Source organism: Salminus brasiliensis, chromosome 22 (assembly GCF_030463535.1).
Source record: "Salminus brasiliensis chromosome 22, fSalBra1.hap2, whole genome shotgun sequence".
Lineage (NCBI taxonomy): Eukaryota > Metazoa > Chordata > Actinopteri > Characiformes > Bryconidae > Salminus > Salminus brasiliensis.
Window position 1 is genome coordinate 5,967,444 of NC_132899.1, and position 7,693 is coordinate 5,975,136.

Sequence of the window (7,693 nt, forward strand, 5' to 3'; positions counted from 1 at the left end):
GTCAAATCCGCAAAACGTCCCATGCATTACACTCTCACACACTCTCACACACTTACAGGTTTGTTTTTTTATACAGTGGCAGGATGTGGGCTCATAAATGTGCCCCATATCTATTTTATATATGTATATATACACAGTAGTGAGAAAATGAGTGCCCTCTATTTCAACAGATTATTTTATGAGCATGTAACATGTAATCTGACTTTTTATTTATTTTATTGTGTTATTATTTATTTATCAAATTAAAATACCACCATGGCAGGAATTACACGGACAAAAAAGAACATCCAATTATTCTGAAGCTTATAGGACCACTTTTTGTAACAATAACTAGAATTGAGTTTGAGATTCCAGCCCACTTTTCCTTACATTACTTTGATTCACTGATACTGAAGGGTTCAGCTCTTTTCAGATCCAGTCACAGCATCTCAGGTCTGGATTTTGACATGGCCACTCAAAAACCCCGACTGTCTTATTTTCTTCAGTCAAAATGTTTTACTTTAGCTGATGTGCTTGGGATCATTGTCTTGTTGCATGACCCAGTTCTGGCCAAGCTTCAGCTATTATACAGATGGTCTCATTCACTACATGAACAAAAGCATTGGGACACACTTCTGGTTCATGTAGAGAAGTATTACCAATATAATATAACTCTCTAGAGCAGATACCCCCCAGTGGAACTGTGTTCTCTGGAACGATGGCTGGTGCTCCATCTAATACTTTTGGGATGAGTTGGGGATTTGTTTGGGGATGAGGTGGAGTGGTGATGATCTAATATCCTGACTTCACTAATGCTCTTGTTGCTGAATGCAATATAGTACAACAGACAGTTGCACCAACAAATGGAAAGTATTGTTAATACCCTTGCTTTTAGAAGAAACACTGAATGAGCAGGTGTCTCAATACTTTTTTTCTTTTATGTTGTATTGGTATAGCACTTTAAGAGTATTTCAGAGCGTAACATTCTACTACAGTGACTAAAAAGGAAGTGTATTTGTTTGAAAATTACATATAAAATCTTGCAAAAATGCTTTAGCAAGCTAGATGCTGTAGGATAATGCTATGTTTCTCTGTTTTTTTTCAACAAACGCAGAGCATTTTGTCCTGAAAAGAAACACAAAACACACAAAAACACACACTCACACACATACTGAAAGACATTTTGGGAGAGTAATACATTTTCTAAGCCTGATAGTGAACGGTCGCTTGTGTATTGACGTGACTTGTTAGAGATTTTCACACCACACACCCCAACATCGAATTTTCTGTCACAGTGAGTTAGACCCACCCGGACGGTCTGAAAATGACGCCTGCCAGTCAGCGGGGCTGAGCCCAGGGTCTCCGCTTGAACGTTAATAATCTCCTGGCGGTAATTGCTTTAAGTTTAGAAGAGGTGCGCGTCCCGCCCCCCAGGGGACCCCACGTTGAATAATTTATTCATCAGTCTGAGAGAGGCTGCATGCAGGTCGCTCAGCGAGTGTAGCCGAGTGTTTACATCAAGCGGCGGCTTTTTAACAATACTCCCCCCTCACCCTTGATTGGTCAAGCACTGAGGCTTTTAGTGTTGTTGTGTGTGTGTGTGTGTGTGTGTTTGTGTGTGTGTGTGTGTGAGAGAGAGAGATGGATTCTCCTCCTCAGCTACTGCTGCCGGCCCTTATATTACCAATGCATCAATGGAGTGGAGATACCCCCACCGCCACCCACACATGCACACACTCCCTCCTTCTCATGTATTGCCTGAAATATGCATGTTTTTCTACCCCATTAATTCAGTCAACATACAATTAGTTCATGCCTATTAATAAGGCGGCAGGTATGGGTGAGTGATAGGGAGTGGAAGGGGGGCTGGAAGCTGGGAGGCTGGGGGCCTGTAGGGCATGAAGGTGGTCCAGCCATATGCTCCTCGCTGCTCTTCCCTCACACACATTGCTGTCTATGTGGGAAATAGCAGGCATTATACGCTCAGACGTGTTTACACACAAGCCCAATATGGTAAGTTGTCAACTAGCAGTCAGCTATAGGTGTTAATAACAAGCGTTTAATAATCAGCCGTGTTTGGCTGGGGTGTTGACAAATGACAGGAGACTCTGTGGGAGAAAATTGAATTGCATGATATATAACTAAATGTAAAACCCAACTAACAAGGCAACCTGACAGGCGGTTTTCTCCTCTGTTATATCAATACTGAAAGGGTTCATTTAACCACATTCAAACTGGGAAGATCCATTTTTGCCATTTTGAGAATGACCTTTTTTTTTTTTTTTCAACTGAATCAAGCTTCATGGAAATGTCAGTAAACACCCCGCCCTCCCTCGGACAAATCCTGAAAGATAAAGAGAAGGGGTTTTGTCAGGATGAACATCAGTAAATTAAAATGTGTATTATTTATGGGGAAACTATATAAACCAATTTACAAGAAAGTCACTTAAGTGGTGGCATTATTTATTCATCAGCCTGTATACAAGTTAATGGAACAAGGCCATTCTAGAGTAGACTACTATATGTGTATGTGTGTCTGAGATATTCACAAGTTGCTTCATGCGAATTCGAGTCCGGTCTGAAGTCTTGGGTAGAGAATGTTTATATTTATTATTAATAATAATAATAATCTATTATTACAATACTAAAATTACAAAAAAATATATATCTTGGTTAATTGTTATCTACTTGCTCATTTTTAGGCAGCAGTCAATGTCAAGGTGGCCAAGTGTTTTTTGGGGCAGTGCTCAGCAGTTAGAGCACCAGGCTATTGATGACAGGGGGTTGTGGGGTCGATACACAGGCTCGGCAAGCTGCCACTGTTTGGCCCTTGATCAAGACCCTTTACCCTCTCTGCTTTACAGGTGCTTGATCACTAGTGTATATATATATATATATGTGTGTGTGTGTGTGTGTGTGTGTGTGTGTGTGTGTGTGTGTGTGTGTGAGTGTGTTTGTGTGTATGTTTACTGCACAACTAATGGTAAATATGGTTGTCTTGTCTTGTCTTGTCTCTCTATCTCTGGGAATGGTTTATGTAGATAGATGTAGGTATATGTAGACCAATAGTGATGGTGAGAAGGTGGAGCTTAGACAGAGGGCCTTACAGCTGTATCCACGCACCGAATGTAGAAGCAAACACTGCGATGAAATCGATGTACAATCCCAGACAATTAACACATATTTTGCATATATGTATTTTCACAGTGTATAAGGGGTCATTATGACCCTGATATGGAGAGAGCAGAAAAGAGTAGCAGTGGCCTGTAAGAAGTGCCAGCACACAAGAGAAAGTCCCAGTACGACCAAGAGTAAAGGGTAGAAGTGCCAGTACTGTGGACTGATGAACACCGGCCCACTTTGAGCACAGTTTTGGCCCTGAGTTTGACTGTAGTGATAGTGGCCTCTGGAAAATGGACCATAGTATAGTGTTTGGTGCTCATGTTGCTTTGCTGGGTTTGGCTCAGTGAGACTATATGAAAAATGACTCATAAGAGTCATGCCTTTATGATTGGCCTCATTTTCAAATGCTTCTCAAACATGATTTTATCTGAAGTGTCTGAGTTCATCACTGGGTTGAAGACTCCAGAGTTTGTACCTGTTAACATGACTTTTTGTCTCCTAATGTGAATGAAGTGGGGTAAGATTTAGGCCACATGCACTAATACTCCTTGGCCCTGATACTTCTATCAAATTACTTTCAGGAATGTCTCCCAGTCCGAATGGAGCATTTGGAGGAAATCTGAACCTCTTTTTAATATTTGAAAATCTAGTTTCTCTTAAGGACACCATGTTGAAGCATTGCCGCATATTTCAGACATCTTTGTCCTTCAGAAAAGGTCATATCTGGACATGACTTGTCTTGGACAGTTCAGGTCACTGACCTCACAAGCTTCCCCTGACCTTTAGAACTTAAAAGGTGTAAATGGATCTAAAACACACAGTTGGTGTGAAGTGTGTGTGTGTGTGTGTGTGTGCACAAGAGCTCCAGTCAGTAGTGTGATAGCCTTGAGTGGAATAAAAGGATATGTTTCAATCTCAGAGTCAAAATTCAAGGAGAGCACCACAGACGTCCCAGGACAAGTTTACTAACAGAGATCACAGAGAGAGACCATATGGTTGGTCAATGTTTTCCTATGTTTTCTAGCTCTACATCAGCGGGTACTGGTATATACACAATGACTTTTATACAGTATATATCTACAAACTGTTTTCTTTTCATTGTTCATTTGTATTTGTTTATTTTTATCTTAAACATAAACATACCTGAAATAGATTAAATATTTTGCATGTGTCCTAGACTGTGAGTAAAAAAAGTATACTATTTAATAGTATTCATAAATTAATACTATTTACATTTATACACACAAATCTTCATAAAATAATACATTACACCATAATTGTACATTTATATCCTAATAATTTCACTGTCCAGTAACTTGGATATTTGGAATTAGGCACATGATTAAAAAAACAGGAAAAAATACAGTAAAAAAGTACAGTATTTACAGTATATATTTAAAGTTTATGTTATTAAGTTTGTTTAGTTTGGAAATGTTGTTTCTCTCACACTCAGCATGCTCTTTAGAACCATTCACTGATCAATAGTAGATCAATAGTAGATAAAAGATAAAATAATAGATAAAAATGGTTATTTTCACTCATCCATCTCATTTACAATGACGCATCTACTGAAATGTGCTTTTCAAAAGAACATTTTATTTTTTGTTTTGTTTAGTTGACAGAACAATACTTAGATATGAATACATACAGACAAACTCCTTTATTTTTTACAATCAATGCCAAACATAACATTTACTGGTTGTTTTCAACTCTGCTTAACTGCTTGACCAAGCATAGTCAGGCAGGGGACACCACAGTCCCATACTGGGGTTTCTGGAACAATTTAGGGTCAAGCACCTTGCTCAAGGGCATTGGCCTACTGGTCAAAAGAAGAACACTTAAACCTGCAAGCTGTTGAAGCTGGGTTAACATCCCTGGTGTGTGCCCTGGGACTGCATGAGGAAGATCATGTATTAGGCTCTAATCCACCAACCTACACTCTTAAACATAAATGTTCTTTAAAAGGTTCTTTGAGTTATTCCACAGAAGAACCCCTTTTGGTTCCACCATGTTTGTAATAGAGATGTGTTAGCGTCAGTGTTTAGCGGTCTAAAGAACAAATTGATGTAAAGGTTATTTACCAACTATTGAAGGTTCTTCACACGCACACATCTCTATTGCAAACATAAGGCTTCATTATTACCAATATCTTTCTTACTTTTCTCATTTTTCTTCTTCTTATTTATTGTTTATTAGAAAAGTCCTAACAGAAAGACTATATAAGGTTTAGGGAGTGGTTTTAACTGCAGAATTATTCACAACTTTGCTCTTATAATTATAGATCCCACTGTCCTCGTAAATTGCAAGAGACTATTATCACATGTTCCTACTTTCATTAATGCTGAAGCATAAATAGTAGCATCAAACAGCTTCTGGTCATGTTGTAATCAATGGCTAAGCTGACTCCTTTTGCTTAAATACACGGATAACTGACCTAAACACACTTATCAGAATTTCCACTCCATCCAGTTTAAACATGTTCAACTCCAGATGAAAAACTCTGCTCATCATGTGTAATTTTTAATGAGGCAACCATTAAAATGAGAGTTGAATGCATGGCTGAACAGTGGGACATATTTACTCATGTTTGTGATTAAGATCAACATTAATTAATCTTAATCCCAAACATTAACTTATTCAACATTTAACTGAATGTTCAAATTGTTCAAAAGTTTGGTTTAAACCCTTGAGAAACAGACCCTTGGTAAGTAGTTTAATGTAAAAATATGATGCTGAGTCTCTTTGCTAGTTGTGGTGCTCAGGATGCTTGCTAATGTTTCTAATGTTGTCTAGTTTTACCTGGGCTGTGTGGGAGAAGTTAAGCCTGCCAGACTGATTTGTTTTCCTTCAGAATGAAGCTCAGTGCTGGTCTTTAGCCTGTCCAGTCAGAGATGTGATGTGGCATTAGAATATAGAGAGATGCTCTGCTCCCTCACAGCTTTGCCAAACTCCTAGCAGATCTGACTTTACCATGTAGTGGTAAACAGTATGCTGTGGCAAATGTTTAGAGGGACACCAATGATTAGAACTTTTCAGTCTTAAGGCAAACTGGCCTTTGCCCATGTTGGAGGGACTTCCAGACACGCCCTCCTGTTGGCTGTGTTGAAGCCCAATGACGATTTATTGGGGGGCTGAAAACCAGCAAGTGCTCTGGTAAACAGTACAGTTGGAAGTTTAAAATACACTATTATTCAGAGCTGGACGTACCAAAGCAGCACCTGTGATAGAGAGGTAATAAAACTATTGGTAAACATCAGAATCTGCATGAGTGGGTTTTACTTTATAAGAACAGGTGGAGGTAATAAAAATAAGGTTCATTCTTAATGGCAACAAAATGGTTCTTTTATGCTCAAAAAACATTTGCAGGACCTTTATTTTTAAGAGTATACTGAGCATTTTCATGCCTGCAGCAATGAATTCTTCTCCTTTTTTTGTTTTACTGTATTTATTTATTTTTGTACCTTATTCATTTATATCTCTGTGAGTGTATTTATTTATTTCTGCCGATATCAAATTAACACATTGATCTTGCGCAGCGAGAGTCACTATAAACATCTGAACATGAGGATGTTATTCTAACAATAAGTTCACATCATCTAATTATATTTCATCCGAGGATATACAGAGCTCAAACCAATTCTCCCCGAGCCACATAGGAGTCCACAAAAACACATTAAAAGCCTTTAACTCCGATCCTTCTCGGTAAAATATTACGGGGCGGTTTGCATTGCTTAAGTAAAGAAAACTTCAGGGGTTTCCTTTAGACCAGAATCCAATAACTAATAGCTGCTCTTTAGCCATGGCTAAACACACTTAGAGCCCGCTTGCCGCACTACTCCTGCTATGCGCGTTAGTATTAAAAACTATAAACTACGCAGAGGTGTCAGATTCTGGCTGAGAACAAAGCTCGCTCCTCCAAATTCAGAGAGCCCTGCATGCAATAACACGTGGAGGGCCAAGATCTATAGCCTACGTTCCAGGGGCCTTAAGTTAGACAGCTATTTGAACTGTGGCGTATGGAATAAAAGAATCTAAATGAATGAAGATTAGATACTTTGGTATCTAATCTTATGTTTATGCATGAGGGGAAGCTGACTGGTAATCAGGTTGAGAGAGAGAGAGAGAGAGAGAGAGAGAGAGAGAGAGCATTTGCCCTTTTAGTGTCAAATTTACTGTATTAATATCTTTATTTGCACGCTGTCAAATCTACTGAATAATCTCCATTCCTCAACTGCCCTTTGGACTGCACCAAGAATAGACTCTTAGCTATAAATGTGTATGAGTGCATGGGAATCTGTGTATCCGTGTACGTGTGTTCACATCAAAATACATTCTCTATGTAAATAATTAGTCTAAAAACAACAAGCCGTTATATTGTATGCAAACCATGATGCCAATGTACATGCTGAAAACTTTCTATTAATCAACAGTCAAGTATTGTAAGTTGAGACTCATACATAATGAATTGCATGCAAACCTCCTGGGCTTAACGGATGAAAAAAAAAAAAAAAAGAAATCAGGGGAAAACATGAGAACAGGCTGCATCTGAATAAAATTTAACCTGATAGCTGTGCATATTGTAATTGTTTTT